General features: G+C 46.5%; 1 protein-coding gene and 1 pseudogene across 1 annotated transcript in view; one reads left to right on the top strand and one right to left on the bottom strand.

Moving 5' to 3' along the window:
- The window catches only part of COL23A1 (collagen type XXIII alpha 1 chain), a 399,604-nt gene that overhangs the window by 288,519 nt on the left and 84,961 nt on the right, over window positions 1-26,124 (top strand). The gene's annotated exons all lie outside the window — the stretch shown is intronic.
- Window positions 15,075-16,784, bottom strand: LOC143664634 (zinc finger CCHC domain-containing protein 7 pseudogene; annotated as a pseudogene).

Below are 26,124 nucleotides of genomic sequence, written 5' to 3'. Positions count from 1 at the left end.
CTGGGCCTATTCCTTCCACCAGGATCAGAAGTGGCCCCAGTGAGCCTGGACAGGACAGGAGGCAGCCAGCTGTGCTACAGACAGGGTCCTCTTTGATGGGAGAATAGATGATGACATCTAGTCCCAGCTCCAAAGGCCCATAACTAGGTTTGCCAGGAGCCCAGTGGAAGGATAGTTAGCTCTGCCTGAACAGTCAAGGATAGCTTAGACAAACTGGGCACCTTAGACTAGGGTTCTGAAGGATAACTAAGAGTTTACCAGACTAGAAGGGCATTCCTAGAAAAGGCAGCTATATGGACAAAGGCAAAAAGTACCATGTTCTGAGACTATTTTAAGTATGTAAGGGACAAAGGCCTGAAAGGAGGCTAAAAAAGAGGGTCTGGGCTCAGACCTTACAGGACTTTGAGTCTAAAAATTTTGGATACTATCCTGCAGTCAGGAAGCAGGCAGGGATCTCCAACGGGTTTTAACCAAGGGACTTGCATGTGGGAAGATGCCTCCAAGCCAGATGGAGGCAGGCTGGGTTGGGAACCAGAGTGCAGGATTCCAGGGAGGAGAGGGAGCTTTGGGTCAGACTAGAGCCACCCAGGCTGAACTACCCCACTGGGCTGCTTGTTCCCACATCCGAGCCCTATGTCTACAAATGCTCCAAGGAGAGAGGAACATTCCTGGGGTCACTTAGTGTTGTGGTCATTTACAACTGGAACAAACACTGCTTCTCCTTTCCATGCCCCTGGCGGTAGTGTCCATGTCACAGGCATCGGCCTGGAGAAAAGGCAGGCATGCGGGGCCAAGGCTGGGTTGGAGACTGTGGTGGTTGAGGGAGGGGCCGGTGACTCAGCATGCCTAGGATACGGGTCCAGTGAGGTTGTCCAGCTCCTGTTCCCGAACTCTGTAGAAACTGGATCCAGCTTCCTGGGGCCATGGTAGGTAGGTTGATGGTTCCCAGACCCTGCTGGCATCTTCTCTGGTGATGGAATTGGTGATTCCATTGGTGTGAGACACAACTGATCTAATGTAACTACTGCTAGGTGCCATAGGGCAGGGATCAAACGAGGCTCAGCCACGGTTTTCCACACTTCCATGATGGAGGATGTTGAGGCCAATGAGGCTTGGCTTGTACCTACTGTCTCTTCAAGGCAGGAAGGGCTCCTACAGCAGATGAGTGCTGTTCTAGTTTGCTCACTGCCAACACCACAGATGGATTGGCTTTTAATAAAAGGGGAAAAGGGGATTTATTTCATTAGTTCTTCAGAGGAAAGTCAGCTAACTTTTATCTGAGGTTCTTTCTTACCTGGAAAGGCACAGGGTGATCTCTGCTGGCCTTCTCTCCAGGCCTCTGGGTTCCAACAACTTTCACCGGGGTGATTCCTTTTTGCATCTCCACAGCCTGGGCTGAGCTGCAAGTGCTGAGATGAGGTATGCTGAGCTGCTTGGGTTGTGCTATGTTGAGCTCTTTCATTTAAGCACCAGCCGATTAAATCAAACATCATTCATTGCAGCAAGCACACCTTCTAGCCGACTGCAGATATAATCAGCAACAGATGAGGTTCACATGCTGTTGACTCATGTCCACAGCAATAAAACTAAGCACCTTCACCTTGCCAAGTTGACACCTGAACCTAACTACCACAAGTACCTTTTTTTTTTTCTTTTTATTTTTTGGGTGCATGGTCTGGGAATTGAACCCGGGTCTCCCGCATGGAAGGCGAGCATTCTACCACTGAATCCCATGGCAGATGGGCCCCAGGGGCAGTGTCTGGCCATTGCTAGGATGGGATTGCCAATGTGCTGGACAGAAAACAGCCCTGGGTATGCCTGAAAGTAGATTCCCAGGGATCTCTGCCAGTCATTTCTGTGCAGGGAGGGAAGAGGGTGAAAGAGAGGGAGAAAGGAAACCTGCATTCTCTGAGCCCCTGCTCTATGCAGCCAGGTACTTTTCTCATGGAAGATCACAATTAATCAGCCCATGAGATGGATGTTCTCCATTTTACAGGTGAGGGGGCCACGTTCCCCACATCCTAGACCGGGATCGGGCTAGGCAAATGACCCCCGACCTGGACATGTTCTTGGTCTAAGATCTCTTCGGATGTGATATCCATTAAGTTGTGGCCCAGCTGAATCAGGTTTTAATCCAGACTACTGGAGCCCTTTGTAGGCAGAATGACATTCAGACAGAGAGAGAAGCCACAGGCAGCAAGCCTAAAGCTGAAGCCAACAGGACCCGGAAGGAAAGGAGAAGACGCTGGCAGATGCATTGCCATGTATCAGAAAACCCGAGGACCTAAGACCACTGGCAGCCAGCCCCAGAATGCCACTGTCTTTGGGGAGAAAAACATCGCCTTGCTGATGCTTCAGTTTGGGACTTCTCCGAGCCTCAACTGTAGGTCAGTAAATTCCCATGGTTTAAGCCAACCGCCAACCCATTGCATGGTATTTGTTTTAGCAGCCAGGAAACCAAGATGCTACTCTTCCAAGGCAAGGAGGTGGTAGGGACACACTGGACCTGGGACCCCCTCAGAGGCTGGAAGCCCAGACCTGACCTGATGCTCTCCAACTCCACAGGCTCCTTGTGCTCCTACCACCCAGCAACCCGCTGGAAAGGGAATTGCTTAGATATGAGTGGAAAGAACATTGAAGACATGGCATTCCTGTGAAATTCCACCTTTCTTTAAATTAGGAAAATTTTTGCCTCCAAAAATCCCTCTGGCTCCCTGGGAACATGGGATATGACTCTCAGGATTGAGCCTGGCCCTGGCACCATGGGATCAACAATGTCTTCCTGACCAAACAGGGGAAAAGAATTATAACAAATAAAGTATCAGTGACTGAGAGATTTCAAATAGAGTTGAGATGCTATTCTGGAGGCTACTCTTATGCAAACTTCAGCTAGATATTGCTGTTTACCATGTGTGGTAGTTAGATTCAGTTGTCAACTTGGCCAGGTGAGCATACCTAGTTTTGTTGCTGCGGACATGAGCCAATGGTACGTGAACCTCATCTGTTGCTGATTTACATCTACAGTAGGATAGGAGGCGTGCCTACTGCAATGAGGGACATTTAACTTAGTTGGCTGGTGCTTAAATGAGAGACCGCAATGTAGCACAATCTAAGCAGCTCGGCATTCCTCATCTTAGCACTTGCAGCTCAGCCCAGGCCTTTGGAGATGCAGAAAGAAGTCACTCTGGGGAAAGTTGTTGGAACCTAGGGGCCTGGAGAGAAGACCAGCAGAGACCATCCTGTACCTTCCACATAAGAAAGAACCTCAGTGGAAAGTTAGCTGCCTGTCCTCTGAAGAACTAACAAAATAAATCCCCTTTTATTAAAAGCCAGTCCATTCCAGCAGCCAGCAAACTAGTATACCATGGTTTACCAAAACCCAACCAAAACCATTCCTGCCAACCCTAAAGAACACCGAGGGCTTTATCTGAGATTCTACGAAGGCTCCATGTGTAGTAGGGAAAACTCTGAACACCACACAAGAAAGCAGCAGAGCCCCTGAGAAGTGAGCAAGCTTTTATTGCTGGCAGACTCAGAGGACTTCTGTCCAAAGTCTGAGCCCCAAATATCCTCTGTCTCCAGATTATATAGGCTATCTTGCAGGGTGGGAGTTACCATGGGAACAGATAGACGCAGCAGACATTTTGTTTTACTACCTCTATCAGAAAGCATGTTTTTACACATTCTTGAGAGTACACAAATTCATAAGGCTTTTTTAGTAAGGAAATACAGCAGTAACACTGGAGTCACTCTTAAGAACTACCTCACATGTACTATGATTACTTTCCAGAAACCTACAACCTCCAGTTGGTTCTTAGGCCAGATAAATCCTGCAACCCAGAAGGCCCAGCCTCTCCACAACATCAGCTAGCACCATCTCCCTACCCCATATTATCGACAGCCCTTTCCAACATGAAAAAGTTAAAATAGGCATAGCCCAAATACTCCTAAAGGATGGGGGAAAGACCAAAGGAGAAGGAGTTATAACAGAAGATAGGATTTGACAAATGATTAAAACTGCTGAACCATTATATTGGTATTTCTTTTAGTCTCCAGTGTCTTGGAGCAACTAGAAAGAAAAACCAAAAATTGTGGAACTGTAACCCATACCAAACACTGAAATCTGTTCTATAAGTAATTGTTCCTGTATACTTTGAAGTTGGTTGCTGTTTTGTATATATGTTTTTTTCACAATTGAAAAAAAATAAAAAACAGCCCCTCTGGGCTGCTGCACAACAGGTAGCCCCCAGGAAGTAAAAATCCTCACCTTCCCAGCTTGCGCCTTGTGACTTGACTCCCATGCGCCAGGGCTGTCCTTGGGGGCCACCTGCCCTTTCCAATACTGAGGAAACCCTTCTTGCCTCAAAGGCAATGTAAGGACTTGCCCAGCCCATCCCGAGTCTGTAGTGTGGAGAGGGTGCAAGCTTTGAGGTCCGCTGCCCTGGGTTTGAGTCCCAGCTCCATCTGTTACTGGACATGTGAACTCAAGAAAAGCACTCTTTTGACTTCTGGAGAAAATTTCTGGAAAATTTCATAATAATATCCCCGCCTTCTAACTCATAAAACAATGCAAGACAACCCAAGTGAACGCACGCAGACTGCAAACAATGCTTGTTAGCACCATCTATTAAGGTTTTATTGTTACTGTTTTTAAGTGTGGATAGGAGGTAAATGACAAGGCACAATGAAGTGATTTTCCAGGAAATGTCTCTACCTTGCGATGTCCTTCATGTAAACAAACAAACAAAAAAGACAGCTTGGGAAGATCGGGTGCTACTTAGCCATGCCACCCCCTGGTGGGAAGCTTTGATAGGTTCAAGGGGTGGTCAGTGAGTCATGGGCCTCTTTGAAATCCTCACGGGGACATGGTCTCATGAGCCCATTTCAACTGGGGAGCAGGAGGCTGGGAGAGGTGGCCCGGCTCCCTTACTGCCCTGCAGACAGAGTCTCTCTTTTGCAAAGAGGGCAGAATGGGCCTGGGGGCCTGGCCTCCGTTCAGATACGTGCCAGCAACGCGGGACACACCCAGGCTCTGTCACCTTAGGAGGAGCTTAATAAATGGGGCAACCCAAATTAGAGTTGGGAGGAACTGAAACAGATCGCAGCCCCCCTAGAGAGAACAGGAGGGAGGCAAATCTGCAGGACAAGGAAGGGACAAGCCAACTCCTGAGCCTCCAAGCAAACTGTCCCCCAGGCACTGGGACGGACTACAGTGGATAAGAGGAAGGGGAAACCAAGCCCTGGAAAGAGAGCTGGCCAAGGTATCTTGCTCCTTAGTCTGTGAAGTCACACTGCCCTAGGGCTGTGTGACGTCACAGAGGCCTCCACCCATGTTCTCGGGGATCCCTGTTCTCTGAGGCTGCAAAAACCAGCGGCAGGTCTGCCTTCCCTGGGTTGAATTCCCTAAACTCACCCCCTGCCTCCCCAGTACCTTTGCATCAGGATGGACATCTGCCTGCCCTGGGCTGGGGACACAGAGGTTCCGATGGCCGCAACACACAGTGAAAAGCACCATTTGGAGGGACATATGGGGTGGGGGGGGCTGTGGGCTTCCCAAAACTGAAGGCCTCGGCTCCAGGAGAAACGAAATGCATTTCACAAAGGACCTGATGGCTTAGCCAATCTTAAAGCACACAGAGGCCTTTTACCAAGCAGAAAATGCAAGAAAGTCCTTCTAGGTAGGAGAATGCAGAAATGAAGGGGTGTGGCCTGGGCAGCAAAGCAGCCTGGAAAAGGCGGAGGGAGAAAGGGGTGTGTGGCATGCATTGGGGGTGGGGAGGAAGAAAAGGAGAAGGAGAAGGAAAGGAGGCTGGAGCCATGCAAAGGGCTTTAAATGCCACAGTAAAGAACTGGAACTTGCCTCACAGAGGCACCTGCAGGCCAAACCCAGGCTTTCAGATGTGAGGCCTTTAAGATATGGGACATTTCATAAATTCTGATTTCTGACTTCTCTTGAAAAATTGAAAGCTCTGGAAACAGTTCCTTGTAACTACATAGTGTCCTCTGGCTGCAGTCCCCACTACTCCTTAATGTCTCTCTGACCCTGAAATGGAATATCAGGCACAATTTACCACGGGCCTTGCATCGATCTTTCTCCTAGTAAAGAAAGACTTCTTTGAACCACATCTCTATCGAAAATCAGACGTAGACCATGTGGGCCACTTTGTGAATTTTTGCTGAGTTTCGTTCATTCATCCATGTTACCTGCTTATCCCCATAGGCCTTGGCACAGGGACTTAGTCTGGATTCATGGTTGGAAGCAACAGAATCCACCCCATTAGTTTAAGAATAAAAGAATTTGCTACGGGATAAGGCGCTCTCGGAGGACAAGAGCGTCCAGGAATAGCTCTCTGTACCCCACCTGGGGAAGGAGAGCACCCCTTCCCCAGCAGGAAGCTCCCACGCGGCTGCCTACTCCAAGATCACCCTGCTTCTACCAGCAAAATGGATGTCCTGAGCCCTGCCTCTGTCCCCACAAACACCTCCAAATCAGAATCTCCCCCTCAGCTATGTCTGGCAGATGAAATATTAATCACTTCTACATCCTAGTAGCCAGAAAAGCAGGGAAATTTGGATATTGTCTTGGGAAAGGAGGATTTAAGCTATGGGAAACCATCCAAATGTGAAGAGGGTGGTAAAAAAGTTTGGGCCAGCCACCAATGGCCATTGTGCACTCCAGAGTTCCTTGCCAAGAACCCACCTTTGCATCTGGTCTTGGACCAGAAACTTTGTACCACCAGGAGTCCCCAAAGAGGAAAAAGCACACTCAAAGAGAAGCCATGCCCACCCCCAGACAGTCGCCGAGCCTGGAGTGGTCCCTGGCAGGCCAGCTCATCAGCTGGGCTCTTGTGGCATCCATGCCCACCCTTCTCACCAACCGTCTTTGCCCATTGGCTGCATGCCTTCCTCCTGGGCTGCCCCTCTAGGCAGCTGGGTCCCTATTTTAGAACTCTTTGTTCTCTTTGTGGAATTTACAGGAAGGCTCTGTGTTTGGAGGCTGGGCTCGGCTATTTCCCAGCAGCTGATAACAGCTGGGATTAGAAAATGAAAAATGGTGCAGATGTCCCAGCTCTGAAATCGAGAAGTCAATTGCATGTGTTCAAACTCCTGTGCCTGGGGCGCTGGTACCCGCCCCACCCTCCAGGATGTGGCTGACTCTGTTCAGAGCCCCACCCTCTCCTCCTCCTGAGCTCCTGGCCAAGGAGGGGCGCTCTGCCCTGCCCTGAAGGGCCACTTATTCTCTGGGGACCATTGCCAAGCTCTGTGCCCCGCGCAGGAGCTGATCAAGGCAGAACTCAGGCTCTGCACATCCAGAATCCTAAAGCAGAAAGATGGCCCCTGACAGGCAGAGGGGCCACTTTCTTTCCTTTTCTTTATTTATAATGGACTTTTTTTTTTAAGAACAGTTTAGATTTATGGGAAAATTGGCCAGAAAGTACAAAGAGTTCCCACAAACTCTTATTCTGCCCTCCGCCCCAGACTTACACAATTTCTCTGATTATTAACATCTTGCATGATTGTGTTACATTTGTCACAATTGGGGAAACAATATTGATACATTATTATTCGTTCATGCCCATGGTTTAGGTTAGGGTTCCCTCTCTGGGTTATACAGTTCTATGGGATTTGACACACGCATAATGTCATGTATTCCACCGTTATGATATCGTACAGAATCGTTTCACTGCACTAAAAATGCCCCTTGCTCCACCTATTCACCCTTCGCCTTTCCCCCAGAACCCCTCCCAACGACTGATCTTTTTCCAGCCTCTATAGTTTCCGTGGTGTCTAGAATGGCATTATCGTCAGTGTTTCCGTTTCCTGGTTGCTAAAACAAATACCATGCAATGGGTTGGCTTAAACAGTAGGAGTGTCTTGGCTCCTGGTTCTAAGGCTAAGAAGTCCCAAATTGAGACATCATCAATGGGAGGCTCTGTCCCGAAGGCTGTGGGCACTGTTCTAGGGCTGGCTGCCCGCCGTCCTCGTCCTTGGTGTCTCTGTCACATGGCTTCTCTCCTAGCTTCTCTAGTTTCTGTTGGCTTCTGGCTTCATCCCATGGCTTTCCCTTCCTCTGCCTAAATTTCATTCTGCTTATAAAGGGCCCCAGTAACAGGAGTAAGACCCGTCTTGATTCAGTTGAGCCACATCTTAACTGGACTAACCTCATCAAAAGGTCCTGTTGACAGTGGGTTCCACCCATAGGAATGGATCAAGACTAAGAACATGTTTTTCGGGGAGTACATAACTCCAAGCCACCATAGTTGGAAACAGACTGGCTTCTTTCACTTAACAGTATGCATTTAAGTTTCCTCCATGTCTTTTTGCGGTTTGATAGCTCATTTATTTTTATGGCCGAATAATATGTTGTATAAATGTTCCACAGTTTGTTTACCCATTCGCCTATTGAAGGACATCTTGCTTCTAGTTTTTTTTTTTATTATTAATTTAAAAAAAGAAATTAACTAACACAACATTTAGAAATCATTCCATTCTACATATACAATCAGTAATTCTTAATATCATCTCATAGATGTATAATCATCATTTCTTAGTACATTTGCATCGATTTAGAAAAAGAAATAGCAAGACAACAGAAAAAGAAATAAAATGATAATAGAGAGAAAAAATAATATATATATATATATATAAAACAAAACAAAAAACAAAAAACAAAAAAAACTCAAAAATGGACAGCACAATACTACCTAATTGTAATGTAATTATGTTAAAACACTGAATGAAGCTGCATCTGAGCTATAGTTTTTTTGTTTGTTTTTTTGCTTCTAGTTTTTTGGCAATTATGAATAAAGCTGCTGTAAACACTTGTGTACAGGTTTTTGAATGGATATAAGTTTTCAGCTTACTTGGGTAAACACTTAGGAGTATGGTTGCTGGATCATATCATTAGCTTATGTTTAGCTTTGTAGGAAACTGCTGTCTTCCAAAGCGGCTGTACCACTTTGCATTCCCACCTGTTGCTCCATATTCTCAGCAGCATTCAGTGCTGTCTGCGTATTGGATTTCAGCCCTTCTAATAAGAGCATACGGGGTATCTGTTAATTGTTTTAATTTTCAGTTCCCTAATGACATGTGAGATTAAGGATCTTTTCCTATGCTATTTGCACCTGTAATCTTTGGTGAAATGTCTGTTCAAATCTTTTGCCCATTTTCAATTAGATTGTTTTCTGATTGTTGAGCTTTAAAAGTCCTTTGTGTTTTTTGGATACAGGACTTTTGTCAAATATGTGTTTTAACGTATTTTCTCCCAATCTGGGGCTTTTCCCACACTGACAGTTTCTTTTGCAGAGCAGAAGTTTTCCATTTTAATGATGTTCAAATTATCAGTTCTTTCTTTTCATGGATAAGTGCTTTTGAGGTTGTATCTAAGAAGCCTTCATCAAGCCCAAGGCCACCTCGATATTCTCCTCTGTTATATAGTATTGTGTTTTACCTTTAGGTCCATGATCCATTTTGCACTGATTTTTGTGAAAGGTATGAGACCGGTGTTTAGATTGAGGTGTTTGCATGTGCATGTCCAATTGTTCCAGTTCAGTTTGTTGAAAATACAGGTCTTTGCCCATCAAATTGCTTTTGCTCCTTTGCCAAAAACCAGTTGTATTTAGCTGTATTTGTGTGGATCTATTTCTGGGCTCTCTAGTCAGTTCCAGTGATGCATGTGTGTACTCTTTCGCCTGTATTGCACTGTTTGGATCACTATAACTCTATGGTAAGCCTTGAAGCAGGTGCCACTTTAATTTTTGCTTTAATGTTACTAATAGACTGAGTGCTTGGTACGTCTGATCTCACTTAAGCCTCGCTACAACTCAAGAAGGGAAGTGCCATTACTGCCCCAGTTTACAGACCAGGAAACCAAGCTCCGTGAGATTAAGTGACCTGCCAGGGCCGCAGGGCTAGCAAATGGCAGAGCTGGGATTCCCCTCGGGCCTGCCTGGCTGCTCTCAGCCACTGCCCATCATTGCCCGGTTTGCAGGTTCTGCAGCCAGCTCTTTAAAATAAACCCAGAAGCAGCTGTTTGACCTTCTAGAGGCTTCCTTTGAGCAGGAGGTATTCCTCTGAGTAAATGACCACCGCTCTGAGTTACCCGCAGCTGCCCAGGACAGGTACACAAGAGGCCAGTACCCCAGCTGGGAAATGGGGAGGGACAGGCAGTAACACAGCCTCTGGAGCAGTGCCTTTGGGCAAGTCGCTTTCCCTCTATGGGTCTCAGTCTTCTCATTTCATTTAGTAAGCCAGTACTTATGAGCTCCTACTATGTGCCAGATGCTAGGAAATAAGATAGTGAAGATCTTATCCTCCTGTGGAGAAGGTTACATTGCAGCAAGAAGAAGGCGTGCAATGGGCAAATTACAAACGATATGATAAAGGTACCAAGGAGCCTGTTTGGGTAGCACTGTCAGAGCGAGCACCTATCTCAGGAGCTGACATTTGAGCAGAGATCTAAATGATGAGAAGGAGCCAGCCAGGAGAGGTGGTAGGGCTTTCCAGGCAGGGAGCCCATCTCCTCGTGGGAGGCTTGTGATGGCTTGGAGCTACGTACACTAGAAAAACATGTTCTTAAACTTAACCTGCCCTCTGGGTGAACCCAGTGTTAAGTAGGACTTCTTGATGAGGTTCGTTCAGTTAAGGTGTGGCCCACCGTGTTCAGGATGGTCTTGATCTTATTCCTGTAATCCAATGTGAGTGGCGTGAAATTCAGACAGACAGAGAGCAAACCATGGGAAGCAAGAAGCTGAAGTTCAACAGGACCTGGAGGAGAAGGGGAGGCCAGGAGAAGTTGCCATGAGCATTGTCATGGGACAGAGGAGTCCAGGAGCAAGGATCACCGGCAGCCAGTCCCAGAAGAAGGTGTCTCCTTGAAGACGCCTTGATTTGGATTTTTTCTGGACCTCAAAACCACGAGCCATTAAATTCCCATTGTTTAAGCCCACCCTTTGCATAGTAGGTGCTTAAGCAGCCTAGAAAACTAAAAGAGTGGGTAGAGCATTGGAGGAGAGAAGAAGGAAGGCCCATGTGGTTTAACAGGGGAGAGGAGGGAGGATTTGAAATAAGCTTAGAGACATAGCCAAGGGATAGATCACACAGGGTCTTACAGGCCTAGGAGAGGATGCTGCAATTTCCCTAAGTGTAGCGGGAGCCACTGGTGGGTTTTAAGCCAGATAAGGATGTGCTCTGATTTATGGAGCTACTAATTACTGAACAGGGTGATTGTGAGGATTAAAGGACTGAATAAACTGAAGGAGGTCAGAGCTACAGAAGTCTAGTTGGTACTTCCTAAGTCGCTTTTCAAAGCAGGCAGGAAGGCAAGATTCCCCTGGCCTCACTAGGGCCAGTGCAAGCACCCCAAGTATCCATTCTGAACACACGACCTCCCGGACTGTCTAGTTGGAGAAAGCTGCACAGGGACAGCTTTCTGGAACTTTTTACTAGTGGATGTTGTTGAAGAACTGTCCAAGGGCTGTCATTTGAATCCTTCATCCTCCATCCAAACCCGGATGGACCGAGATGGCCCAGGGAGGATGCAGAGGGGGTGAGTTTAGCACAATATCATGAAAAGCCTGATGACTGTGGATCCTTTTTGGACTTTTGTTGGCCTCTGTTCTGGCCAAGAAACAGTGGGTCTCTCCTCGTGGGGGGCGGGGAGGCCTGAGAGCCCTTAGGGTGAATGTGGACTGACTCCACAGTGGCTGGCAGGTGCTTGGAGACTCTGGCACTGGCAGCTGGTGGCTCATCTGAGCAAGACTCAGCTGGGATCGAGGCTTCATCCAGTCGGTCTCAGTAGTGGAAACTGACTGTGGTAAATTCTAAAGCCAGATGCAGCAGATTTCATCTTGGCTAAGGCATCCACACGAGAAATCGGAGACAGGAGTTTTCTCCCGGGAATAAATTCATTTCACAACATTTGGAACTCAATTTGGCAGTAAACTTTCTGGCAGGTTTCAGGGGGGTGTGGGGTGGGGGTAGGGGGGTGCCTGTGAGCAGAAAATCCAGCTGACACTTGAAACCTGACATTGGCCACCTGGAGGAAGATTTTATGCCTAACAAAGGGGCTTTGAGCAGCCCGACCTGATAGTCCTTGTGGGATAGTGGAGCTTGGAGGACAGAGCCTGCCGAGCTGGCCATGTTCCTACCCACGCTTCTGTTTGCATCACTCCTCAAGCCACCTTCAGTCCCCCCACCCAGTCCAGTCTGCCTTTCCTACCTTTGGTGATGATCCCTATCATCTCCCCCCTGCAGGACCGCAAGAGCCACCAGCTGTGGTCCCCGGTTCCTAACCCTCAAGCACCCTCTGGAACCAGAGCCTCCTAGTCACACTGTCAGGCCCAGCCCAGTCCAGCGACTCAGCATCCCTGGGGGTGGCCTGGGAATTTGCATATTTAACAAGCTCACAGATGATTCTGATGTTTGAGAATCTCCAGCCTAAAGGATCCAAAACCAATTCCTTAGGCTTGGACTTTGCAAGCAGGCAATGCAGGGCTTCTCCAAGTCCAGGGACCAACCACATCACTGTCATGTGGGAACCGTTACAATTGCAAAATTCTCAAGCCCTCCCCCAAATTCAAGCTGAATCAGAAGCTCTGGGGGTAAGGCCCAGGGATCTGTTTGAGCATCTCTTCAGGTGATCCCAGTGCATGCCCCAGTTTGGGTCCCTGCCACCTCTTGCCACAGAGCCTTTGCACCTGCTATTATTCCTTCCACCTGGAACAGCGCTTCTCTCTTTCACCTGATCAGTACCTGCCATCTGCTTGGCCTCATTGCAAGCATAAGTGTCTCAGGGAAGCCCTAATCTTCCAGACCCAGTCCTGTTCAGCTTTCCTGTGCTATAAAAGCTCCCCCTGTAGCACTTTTCTTTTGTAGCACTCAGCACTTTGAATTGTGGCACATCATTGAGTCAATGCCTGCCTCTTCCACCACTCTGGAATCTCCGTGACAGTAAGGGGCACAGCCTCTCTTAGTCCCATTATCTCCCCAGTCTCTGGCACAGCACCTGAAAAATAGTGGGTGTTCTGTTGGTAAAAAATCACTTTCCTCTAAATAACATGACTATCATGTGACTTCTTGCATTTTCAATTTTGTGTATTACCTATTGAGAAATCCAAACACCTTTCTTTTTTTTCTCAGTCCTTTGTATGAAACCTGCTCTATTCTCTCTGAAAGTTTTGGGGAGCCTCTCTTTGCCCCCACTGTTCTAAAATTGCAAGATGATGTGCTTTGCAGGGTCAGTTTTCTTTCATGAAGCTAGACTCTCAAACAATCCTTTAAATTTAGAAACTCACTCTTTTTAGTTCTGGGAAATCTTTTTGCACTGTTTCTTTAATGATTTCCCCTCCAAGCTTTTCCTGTTCTTGTTTTCTGAAACTTCTGTTACTTGTGGGGGGTTTCCTGGACTGATTCTGACTTCCTGGACTGATTTTCTTATCTTTTCCGTCTTATTTCTATTTCCTATTTTCTGCATCTGTTTGTCTTGCAGCCCTACTTTCTTATCTGGCAACACAATTTCAGATAACATTTTAATCTTTGTTATCATGTTTTTAACTTTCAAGAGATTTTGTGGAAATGTCCTCTGCATATTCCTTTTTAATAACACCCTGATCTTGTTTCATGGATGTGACATCTTATCTATGAGAATTTTATTGTGAGTTTTTCTTTAAAGTTTTCTCTTTTTGAAAAGGTTTGCCTCCTCCAAGTTCCTTCTGCCTGTCTGTTTTGCCCTCTATCTTTCACGTTAGAGACTTCCTCAAATGTCCAGCACTGTTGCTCATTTTTCAGAGTGGAAGCCTAAAACGCATGCATGAATGGGTTTCTCAACTCTGCATTCACAGGAGCGTGATCTGGTTGGGTCTTTTCTCTTGGGCTTATCTGATTTCCTGGAAAAGAGCCTTCCCATCTCCCTCCTGGAAGCAAAGGCCCAGTTGTCTGCCACATTGGGGAAGGATACATCTAGAGACTTCCACATCCCATACGTAAACTTTCTCTTAGTGGTGTCCCTCCCTCAGCTGCCTCTGATGCTGTGCAGCCTAGAAACCCTCTATTTTCCTCTCTCTAAAGCATATGTTGTACTTCAGGCTTATGCCCAGCTTGGGGAAGGACAATTGTCTAGACCAGAGGTCAGTAAATTTCTTCTGTAAAAAGCCAGATAGTAAATATTCGACCCTCTGTGAGCCATAACGGTTTTTTTTTTATTTCAGAAATTTTATTTTTATTATTCTAATATCAGATTCTGATAAGTACAAAAGGTTCATAAGTACAAAAATTTCTGTATTGCTTTGTGGGAATTAAAAAACCATGAAAACAAACATTTTTTTTAAGGTGGGAAATATTCATTTCTAGATTTATGAATAATATCTTCTTGAAGTGTGACTGTAAAATGGTAAACATTACATTGGATTGTAATTGGATTGTAAACTGGGATTACATTAAAATGTTTGACAACTCTTTTATACCTGTTTCAGGAACTTTGTCTTGCAACATTTCTATTGGATGGACTCCTTATTTGTATTTTATTACAGCTTAATTCCCTGCTGCCTCAGGCCTTCAGTGACATCACCTTCACCTGACAGTTTTTGATGCTCTGATTCAAGGAAGAGTCTGACACCAGTTTTGGAAACAAGAAAAGCTGGATTTAGATTTATAGTTACTATCCTTTCCATGTTAAGATAAAAAGTAATACTTCTTAAAAAGGATTGATGAATTTTTCATTTTAGTGTAAATTTCTCTTCCTGCAAGAATTTAATCTTCATACTCCCATTGCAGAGAAATTACAAAAAGCTTTTTTAAAAGTTTTCTTGAAAAAATTAATCCTTTCTATTATGAGGACTGTGAGTAAAAATGATACACTAGAACAGGGGAAATTCAAGTTTATCTTTCTGTTTTCTTACCTAATAACCTGTTGGACACCGAGAACTGAGATCTCCGTGTTCTTTGTTCAGCAACTCCAAATATAGCTGAGACTTCAAAAATAAAAACAAAAGAAAAAAATTCATTTTATTTAATTATAGATGATTTAAAAATATTGCCAGAATGTTATAGATATGAAGACCAAATGAACACTGGAAAGCTAAATCAGATGCTGTTTCACAGCTTAGATTTTTTTTTCCTCTGCTTAATAAAAAATAAATTATCATTGTCATCATCTTCCAAGTGCCTTTCCTTTTTCTTATGTTTGACCCACTTGCTCTCTTTGGGAAATGTTTTTTCTCTTGGCTTGTGGCAGTGTGATGAGTGGTGAGAGGACTTGTGAGCCTTCTGGGTTTTACTGCTAGTAGAAGAGTAGACTTTGGGGCCTCTAGGGAAGTCCTCATCCACCTCATGATACCTATCAGCCTTCCTGTGCTTTTCACGATCTCTACTGTTCCTGTTCATTGTTTCTTTTTGAGTTTCTTTCTTTTTTTGAGGCCACCTGTTGTTCTTCCATGAGGGATAGTTCTTTCTCATTTCATGGTGGGGTCTCTTATCTCATGTTTCCATAAGAGGTTTCTTGAACTGCCTTGGAAAATTCCCATTTTTCTGAAGTTCTTTTATTTTTCGTTTTATTCTCTGTTCTCTCTCCCGAATTTCATATTTGTCATCATAGTAGTAGATGAATGGAGATGTTGGAAATGTCTGGTTAAACATTCGTCTGTCTGTGCATTCATGCCCATAATGGCCTTTTTGTGCGCAGTTGTAGCAATACACTAAAGCTGATTGTCCGGAAGGGGTCTTCGGTTTTTTGGGTGGCCCAGGTTTGGTAGTTAGGTGATACTGCCTCCAGATTTCTGGGCAAGCATCAGCATAGTGGTCTATCATATCACATCGATCACATCGTTTTCTCCAGGAAGGTCTTTGAAGACATCTGTGAGTAGACGACACAGGCAAAGAACAGTCTAAGCAGAAGCGGGCTGGGCAGGCATACTGGAGGTGTCCTCTCTTGGAGCAGAGGCAGCAGGGACGGACTTTTTGTGGGAAGGGGCAATTTTTTGACAAATGGCCACATTTATCACAATTTCTACAGGTAACGTTTTTGTTGGCTGAATAGTACCGGCGGGTCCATCTTCCAGATGATCTATTATTACCTATCTGGGCCTCAACATCTTTGTCACTGATGAACCAATTTAGACCATCTTCTCCTTCATTAACTGAGTTTTCACATCCGACAAGGTTGAGAAGGATATCATCATCTTTATCATCTACTTCACATCCCAGAAGCATCCAGCTTTCCACATTATCACTTTCTGAAATGGTGCTCTCTTCCTCTTCACTTGAACTGACCTCTAAAATCATGACCTCCCGGAGCACAGCTGATTTCTCTTTAGCTTTAGGTTTCTCAATGCCCCTCTTACATTTCTTATCAGCCAACTCAGAACAAAGAGAAGCAGGAGGACCTCGGGTCTTCTCTTGTGCTTGGACTCTAATATTCTTTCTTTTACATCTATAAATACTATCTTCATCAGATCAAGTGATGACCTCTGATCCATCAGATAGCTGGATGACCTCACTATCTGAAAGGACAATTAGACTCTTCTGATTTGGTTTACTACTCAGTGATTTGGAATTTTCAGAGTTCTTTTCTTCATATTCTTCATCCCTGATGGCATTACCAAGATCTTGGGCATAATGAACTTGGCTGTAGAGTTGAAATTCCACCTCACTATCAACACTCAGTTCACTAGATGACTCTTCACGGTAAAGGTTATCTTCATATGCTTCTACAGTCTCATAACCACCAAACATCATGAAAAGTCAGAAGTCTTTATTTGCCGCGGCCGCAATCAGGAAGCACCAAAACAGGAACCCAGCCATAACATTTTTATCACAACTACTATACCATTTTATTGCAACAAGTTTGCCATTGTAGCACCACAGCAGCTGTCAATGACGCAGAAACAAATGAGCATGGCTGTGTTCCAATAACACTTTATTTACAAAAGTCAGTAGTGGGCCAGATTTGGGCCATGGGCCATAGTTTGAAACCCCTAGTTTAGATTCTCACCTATTAGGTAATGGGTGCAACCAATTCCCTGAGCTCTTTGGGTGTTCTGCATTGCACATTGGGTTGCTCCTGGGTTTCTCCACCAATAGCTTCAAGTTTGAGCTGCTCTAGTTCTACATACAGAGTTATCCCTCGTTTGCTTACATACACTTTCAAAATATTGTCTCTGGCATTTATTCTCCTGTCATCTTTGTCCTTGGACCCCAGTGTTCTGGAAGTAGTCGAAATAAATGTATATATTCAATTTCCCATCCGTAACCACCAGGGTCCTTTGGCTTTTAAACAGATCCCTTGAGTTACCAGAGCTTGATTGGGGCTGATTTAGTTTGTGTCTTCACCAAACAGTACTTTGTTGTTTTTATGTTTTGTTTTGCTTTTTTAAATACATTAGTTGGGCATACATCACATAATATGAAAGACTTTTATAAGAATTTGAAGATAAGATGTCGTCTCCTTTCTTCCTGAGGCATTGTTTTGGGGGGAACCTTGCTTTATATTCAGCCATAATTCCAACAACAACAACTGCTCAGTGAGAGAGGTATGCATATACCCATCTTACAGATGGGGAAACCGAGGCCCAGAGTGGTTGCATTACCTATGTTCACATAGATAATATGTAAGAACGCCAGGCTTCAAATCTGGGTCTTTGCTGTCCTGCTTCTGTGCTAAGGAGGTGGCCATGGAGCTTTGGTTTTGTTCTTTTAAGTGGGAGAGTGATGACCTGGCCAGATTTTAGAAAGGTCCTTTGGATGGGGATCAGGAGAGAGGTTGGAGAGGAGGAGCAGAGCCTAAAGGAAGGGAGGCCCATGAGGAGGCCCCAGACCCTTCCTGAGACAGAGGAGAAACCTGAGGCCAGAGGGGACAGATGGGCTGCCCGACCCCACAGAAGGTCCTTGGCGAGGGCACGACTGGTAAGGCCAGCTCCCCAGGATTCTTGGCTGGACCCATGGTCCATCTCTCTGCAGGATCCTGAGCCCAGGGATCAGACCAGAGCCTGGGATTTGGCATGTGTGGTCCCGCTTTTTTTGCAATGTCCTCCTTCTCGCCCCTCATCCCAGGGCCATGAGACATGAGGTGCTAAAACCCAGTGGGGTCAATGCTGCACTCAGCTTCTCACAAATGGAAAGCAGCCTCTTGTCTGCCAGCAGTGTTCAATTAGCTCTGGAATCTTTAGGGGTGTAGGGAGAACCCTAACCCCAAGCAATTGGGCCCAGGTCCCGAGGACCCAGGAAAAGCCTTCCAAGGGGGAGCAGGCAGGCCAGAGGCTGGTGGTGTCCTGAAGACTCCCAGCAGAGAGTGGAGCTTCACACCAGACCAGATGAACTCATCTCCAGTGCCCAAACTTGGATATGTGGGCTCTGCCGCTGCCTGTCTGACCACTTTTCTGAGCTCAGCTTCCTCCTCTGCAGAATAGAGAGGAGAATACAGACTTCACAGGATTGCTATAAGGATTAAAAGAACAAATATTTGTGAGGGAATGCCTCGGCCCATGGTAGCTTCTCGCAAAGAGTGATATATCTGATCCTACCCAGTCCAGAAGGTTTTTTTTCCTAATAGAAAGTGTGTCTCCCCAGGGCACAGTCAGAATTTTCAGTTCTTGGCATTGAGTCCATTCTGTTCAAAGTAGCTCCCGTTGAGTCCTGGGAGACAAGGAGGAATCTATGAATGGCTCTGTCTCTCCTTCCTTCCCCTGAACCTTTGCCAGGAATCAGTCCCGATTTCCCCAGGCCCCCCACAATGCTTGTCCATCTCTTTCTAATATCGTTTCCTGCACTCTTGTATAACTGACTGCTGTGTGTTATCTCCCAGCACCTTAGGAGCTACTCCAGCCTGGCTTGACGTTCTCATATTGGCATATGTATGGCATACTGGCATTTTGTATCCCCCAAAACCTGGGATTCATTCATTTAGGTATTTTCAGTGCCTGGTACAGATCCTGGCACAGAGTGGGTTATTAGTGCATCTATTTGGGATGGAAGGAGGATAGATGGAGAATGGATGACTGGTTGAACACATGGAAGATTGGATGAAGGAAGGATGGAGAGTAGATGAATATATAGACAGAGGGTGGATAGGTGGAGAGTGGATGGGTAAGTAGAGGATAGATGGAGAAATGGATGGCCAAAAGGATGAATGAACAGAGACTGAGGAACAACATAATGAATGGATGAATGAATATGCAGATGGCACTTGATTGAATGACTTAAATCATGCTAGTCACTCATTGAATTCATTCATTCATTCATTCACCCAAAAATATTTATTAAGTAACTTTTCTAAAGCAGGATAAATGGGCAGATAAATAGTGATGAGGCAAGAGTGCATGAGTAGAAGGAAAAGAAAGAAAAGGTGGAATGGAGAGAGAAACAGATTAATAAATAAAGAGAGGAGGATCTGGAGAGATGCCTGAGTAGAAGGACAAGCCAGTGTTCACACATTCACAGCCTCTTCAAAGGCTTTCAGTATCTATGGGTGAAGGAGTTCCCAACGTCCCAGTGAGCTGGGCTTCAGATAAAGAATCCACAAGTACTTTCTTTCCCTACATTAAAAAAAAAAAAATCTAAATAAACTTTGAATCCACTTCCAAGACTGTTTGGAAAGAGCAGTGATGGCTTTCATAAAGAGTCTGCTTTAAGTGCTTCATTCAGAGCTGTGCGTAGGGGCCTTCAGAATTGTATGCATTCCCCAGAGCGGGTGCTAAAATGCACATGAGACAAGAAACATATGCCAGTATGACAATGTCAAGCCAGGCTTATAGCGAGCACATGTGCTTTACTGTTGATGGAACAGTCAGCAAGTGTTCCAGAAAGAGGCCTTTCCTGTAACGAAGGTCAGGGATTCTATTCACCCTTCCCATAAATCCTTAGGAAAAAAAACAGGCCTGTCTCCCCCGCACATGCAGCTAATTATCTGGGGGTGCAGGGCTCTCCCCAGGGAGTGGTTAAGCATGGTTACTGGGGTTGGAGTCACCCCGAGTGGTATGAGCTAAAAAGACCACAGGAGTTTGCTCTTAGTTCATTAACTGGCATATTTCCACTCCAGTAGGCAGAGGGAGGCAAGCACAGGTGCTAAGCAATAAAAGGTGGAAAAAACACATCTTTTCCTTTCCCAAAGCCCAGAAAATATCAGATCCAGAAACAAGCTGCTTGATGGACACACTGGAATCCATAGTCTCTGGATGGCCATTGGTGGCCTTCCACCACCTTAGACATGTTTAGTTGGATTCTGCCTGGGCCTCTGTGGGCAAATCTGACATCATCTCTGCTCTTTGGGGTGCATGGTCTAGCAGAGACACAGATGGGCAGACAGCTGCATCCCTGTGCACTAAGTACTATAACGTAGCCAAAGAGTGGGCAGCCATAAGGGCTTCCCAAAGGAGGGTGCATGTCTTAGCTGGGTTTTGAAGCATGAGTAGGAGTTTTCCTGGCAAGAAATCAGAGAAAGGATGTTGGACACATAAGTAAAACAGCTCAATAGGCATGGTATGTTCTGGACCAGGGGTTCTGCCAAAAGGTGGGCTAGGTGTGCATAAGGGACAGTAGAGGGTAGGCAGAGCAAGCCTGAAAAGGAAGCTTAGGCCAGCTGTGAAGGGGCTTGACCAAGGAATGCACTTAACCTGTGTCTGAAGGGTGGGGCGAGTCTGTGACTGGCTTTAAAGGGGAGTGGCATGGTCAGATCTGCAGTGTAGAGGAACGCCCTGACTACGGAATAGAGAATGAGAGGAAGAAGGCACAAGAGGAAACAGGAAGGCCAAGGAGAAGCTATGGCCATCAACCCTCAGAGAGATGGAGGCAGCAGACCCAATGGGTTCAGAGAAGGGCAGACTCTGGTTCTGTCTCTCACTGGCCAGGTGGCTTTGAGCAAGTGACTTCGGGGCACATTGTCAATGACGTACAATGACAGCTGTGTTACCATGCATATTTGGAAGTGTGTGGGTGGGAGTTAGGGGTGGGATGGAGCCACCACCACAATCCCAGCCTGGGACACTGGGCAGATAACAGAGCTATTCACAAAAATTGGGAACTCAGATGGAGACATTTTGGGAGGGGGGTGGTTAGTGCAGAAGGATTGGCGCGAGTGCCAGGATTTGGACTTGTATTAAGGCCATCCAGCCAATTTCCACCTAAAATCAGCCAGAAGCTCCTTCCCATCTTGTCTAATCCCCCAGGCAGAACAGTGGGGGTCAGGGTTGGGGGGATGCAAGCATGAACTCTGGCGCTGGACCGCCTCGGGTTGAATCCTGCCTTTGCCGCACCGTAGTTGTGTGACCTCGAGCAAGTGACCTGCCCTCTCTGAGTCTCTTGCTCCCCTATAAAATGAGATGGTGGCTGAGGTGATGTACTTGGAAAGTTATTGCTTTTATGTATATATGTTATTTAAAGAGAAGTAGGAGTATATCAGAGATGGGATTTAACAAGTGAGTCTGACTGCTGAATCATTTTATTGATATTTCTGTTGGTCTCCAGTGTCTTGGAGCAGCTAGAAGAAAAAATGAAAAATCATGAAACTGCAACCCTTACCAAAGTTTAAAATCTGTACTATAAGTACTTGTTAAAATGTACTTAGACATTTCTTGCTTTTTTGTATATATGCTACATTTAACAATTTTTTTAAAAACATTTAAAAAAATGAAATGAGATGGTAGAAGCATCACCCTCCTGGGGTTGTGAAAATTAAGTGTTATCCACATGGCAGTGTTCAGAACAGCGTCTGGCACACAGAAATGCTTGGTATGTGTATAATGCAGTAATAATAGCAGCAGTAGTAGTAACAGCAGCAGCAGTAATAGAAGTAGTACTAGTAGCAGTAACAATAGCAGTAGCAAAAGTCGTAAGAGTAATAGTTGTAGTAATAGCAGCAGTAACCATAGTGGTAGAATAAGTAACATTGGTATGAAAGGTTTAGGAGGCGAAATGGTGAGAAAGAAGGAAGGTAGACCAGGAAATTTAAAGTGGGCGGGTTTATTTCTGCACTCCCAGGCAGAGATCACAGCACCCAAGATGGAGAGTGGTGAGTCCCGGCGCGGGCAGCTTTTGAGGATGGAGGCCAGGTGACGTCTGGAAGGGGCAGTTCATTAGTTCCGGAAGACATGTTGGGAGCGCCGACACAGCCTCGGCAGCTCAAGCTGCAGTGCTCTTCCCCGTTCCCCCGACCTAGCAAGTAGTAGTAGCCATAGCAGAAGTAGTAATACTAGTAATAACAGTAGTAGTAGTAATAGCAGTAGTAATTGCAGCAGGTAGTAGAAATTAGTAGTAATAGTAGCAGTAGTCGAACTGCATTTAGTAGTACCAGTACTAGCAGCAGTAATAATAGTAGTAAGAGTAGCAGAAGTAATAGCAGCAGTAGCAGTCGCTGTCATCGCTGTCATCGTCGCAGTGATAGTAGGAGAGGGACAGTAGCGGTGGTGGTAGAGTTAGAGCTGCTGGTAGTATGAGTGGTCGGTGGTGGTGATAATAGAAGTAGAAGTAATTGCTGGTGGTTTATGAACCCAGAACCTGTGTTTTGTAAACTCATGACTTGGCTCCAGCTTCCCATCCCGGAAGCCTGGCACAGTAAAAAGTTCTTGAGGCTTGAAATACTTTGTATGAAAGAAAATAGTATTTGGGGGGGGGGGCAGAGAGAGAGAGCCCTTAAAGTAGAGGTTTTCCAAGCATGTCTCCTTGTTAAAATGCACATCCTTGGGTCAGGCCAGCTAGCCCCACGGAGTCTGCCATCAGGCGTGGGGCCAAGTCCCCACCCCCCAGTCTATGCAGACTCATTCTAGCCCTTGTGTCCCCACAGGGCCCCAGGCCCCACCCAGAGCTGCACAAGCCCTAGCAAGGGAAAGGAGCTGCTGGGGTCTGGGGATACCAGGGGTCCCTGACCAGCCGTTGGCCCCTGAGCAGACAGGACCCGGCCCCAGGCAGTCCCCACTTATTGCTCTGAAAGAAAAAGGCAAAGTGCTTTGGCACTGGACAGAGTTGGGTTTGGACCACGGCTCTGCCACCCTCCAGCTGTGTGACTTTGTGCCGGCCGCTGCCTTTCTCTGAGGCTCTTTCACGTCATCTAGGAAGCAGGGTCGAAGCCCGGTGAAACAAGCACACGTCTAAAGGCCCCGGTGCACTAGTGGGTCTGCTGTGGGTGCCACCTTCCCTGCTTCCTGCAGCATTCCAGCACCCTGTTCCAAGCAGAGCAGTTTCAGGACCCTCTGGCAATGGCTAGAGTTGGGGTGACTTCCCCCTGCTGCAGAAGCCTGGCCTGTAGTGGTGCCCATAAGGGAGCTGCCTCTCGGCGGTGGGCCCCCGGCTTCCCAGCTCTCCTGCAGCCACTAACCCTGCTCCAGAGTGGCACGGCACCTCGGAAGGGGGAGAAAAGGTGCTGCTTGTGTCTGGGGACACTGGGCATCTGGGACCAGACTGTGCCATCTGCATGGATGGGGGAGGGGCCCAATGTCAGCCACAGCAGCTGGAGCAGGGGGCATGGCAGCCTGGGGCTCAGAGCTCGTGCCACCCCCATGGGGTTCCTGGTGGGAAGTGAAGTACGCCCAGTAGGCTACAAATCCAGACCACAGGAATTTCCCCTGAGCATTCACGGTTTGCCAAGTTCCAAGCCTCCAATACAGCCTAGCAGTGCCCTGCCCTTTGGAACCTCAGGGCCTGGGGAGAACTGGCTAAGTCTAGGGATCCTGGTGCCCCATGCAGCTGGCCTGCCTGCACCCAGACCTTCCAGCTGCCCCAGACTGCAGGTCCCAGGGCCCATCCCCCACTAAGGAGCACCACACCCCATCCAGCTAAGGAGCTGTCCCCGACCCTACCCAGCCTCCCCGCATTGCAGACACCTCTGGAGAGGGCTGGATATTCGAGCAGGGGCTTGAGGAGACTATTTTCAAGCACCTGCACCCAGAAACCCACCTGACATCTTCGTGGTCCCACTGGGGGCCCAGCCCATCCTCACCCTTCTCTCTGCATCATGCTTAGTGTCAGTGGGTGTTGCTGGCCACATCTGCAGGGAGTCCGCGGGCAGGACCCGTGCCTGGCCCACCTCTGGACCTGCAGGAACAAATGAATGAGGGACAAACCCTGGGGTTAGGAATTAAAGTTCCCCATTTTGATTTCAGTGAAGTCCAGTTGATCTTTTTTTTTTCTTTTGTTGCTCATGCTTTCAGGGTAAAGTCAAGAAAATCTCTGGCCTACTATCAAGTCCTGCAGATATTTGTTGCCCTTTGTATGCTTCTAAGAGTCTTATCGTTTTAGCTCTCTATTGCGAGCATTGATCCATTTTGAGCTCATTTTGGGGTATGATGTGAGGTCGGGGTTCCCTTTCATTCTTTTGCATGTAGGTATCCAGTTTTCCCCCTGCACCATTTGTGGAAGAGACTGTTAAAATTCCATTCCCACCTCCACCAACCCAAACGCGGCCGGTATCTCCATTCGAAACGCAGGGAAGAAACGGAAGCTTGGAGAGCGGAAGTGGCTTGCTCAGGGCCAGTGTTAATAACAGTGGAATTTCCTGCACGTATTGGGCATCTTTCGTCTTCAGGTGCCACGCTTTAGGACACTGTGGATTCTGTCTCCCTTGTTCACAAGGGGGCAATTAAAAAGGAATCCTTTGCACATTTATGGGCTTCCACAGCTGCTCGGAAAGAATGACCTGGCGGGGTGAGACTCATCATCCCAGAAATACTGAGAGGGAGGGAGTGGTGGGCCAGTGTCCCTCCAAATGGGGACCAGCAATAAAATGGGTCTCCAGGGACAGGGAGAGCTTTTTTCCTGCTAGAAATAAAAATGGGAGCCCATGACCTGCTGTCCTCATAGCATCTGGCGCTGGGATGGAGAATGTTTGTTAAGAGGCATCATTCTGCCAATGACTGGTGCTGGCGGACAGAAAACTTGTTCTTCCCATGAGTCAGCACGATTACCACTCGTTTTCTGGACATCTACAGGAAATACAATTAAAGGGTCACAGAAGGGCCACTCAAGGGGAGCCAGATCTGCAGGGGGCTCTGCTCTTCCCTGGACCAGGGCACTAGGGCCATGGTCACGGCCAGGCCTGGAGTCTGCTCCCAGGTGGCCCGAGGCGAGCTGCCCCCACTGCAGGAGCCCAGGTCAGGTGGCAGACCCCACCCCACTGGGCCCTAGGTATCCCTTTATGTCCCTTCGGCGGAGCAGAGACCCCCCCACTCCACTCACCCCCATTTAGAAAATGTTTCTTATTATGGAGTAATATTTTCTTGTTATAATCATGGAAACCATAATGACATTTATAGTTTTAGTAAGTACTAACGACAACATGTAGTTATTAATTATATGATTATGTAGTTTTATCAGTTATAACTGTAATTGTAATGATAGAAACTTATCAGGTAATGTGTTTGTTATCACAAACAAAACAGGAAAGCCCAGGGAAGGGAGGCTGGAGCCTCTTTGATATCTGCTTCCATCTTTTTGAGGCAGACCACTGGTGCACAGACCTGGTTACTGGCCTGCCCTTGGGGTCCCAGAGCCTCGGGGCCCCATCACACTCAGGACAGAGTTCACATGTGCTCTGAACCTCTGTTTAGCACCAGCTGTGCACCAAGTCCTATTGTGGGGGTACTGCCATGAGAAGCAGTGATGGGAGTTCCACTCTCAGGGAGGAGAGACAAGCTGTAAACAACAAAGAGCAAGTGAAAAAAAAAATGAGTTTAATTTTGATAGAGATGAGTTCCTAGAATAAAATAAAACAGGAAAATGTGACCTTGAGTTCCTGAGGGCAAGGAATTTTAAGATCCGATGGTCAAAAGGGAAAGATGTTTATTTGGCGCAAAATTTATATTTTAGGTAGTTCATTTCCTGATTTAACTTGTATGGTCAGTTTAGTTGAACACCATAAGTACAGGGAATCTTGAATAGCCTGAGACCTTATTGGTTTGTCCAGGTTAGTGTGATGCCCCAGAGCAATTTGGGCAGTGAGTAAATAAGTATTTGCAAAGTACCCTTGTGGGACTAGGGAGAAAGGAGGAAATATCCAACTTCCCCATTTGGAAAATTCCTGATATTCTCACAGGTGGTGGAGACAACCAGATCAATAGGCTGAGCCCTCAATCTTGGGGTTCACCCCTATGAAACTTATTCCTGCAAAGGATAGGCTAAACCTACTTCAAATTAAGCCTAAGAGTC

The sequence above is a fragment of the Tamandua tetradactyla genome, chromosome 20 (genome assembly GCF_023851605.1).
Source record: "Tamandua tetradactyla isolate mTamTet1 chromosome 20, mTamTet1.pri, whole genome shotgun sequence".
Lineage (NCBI taxonomy): Eukaryota > Metazoa > Chordata > Mammalia > Pilosa > Myrmecophagidae > Tamandua > Tamandua tetradactyla.
Note: the sequence above shows the minus strand (reverse complement) of the source record. Positions and strands in the feature narration are given on the sequence as shown.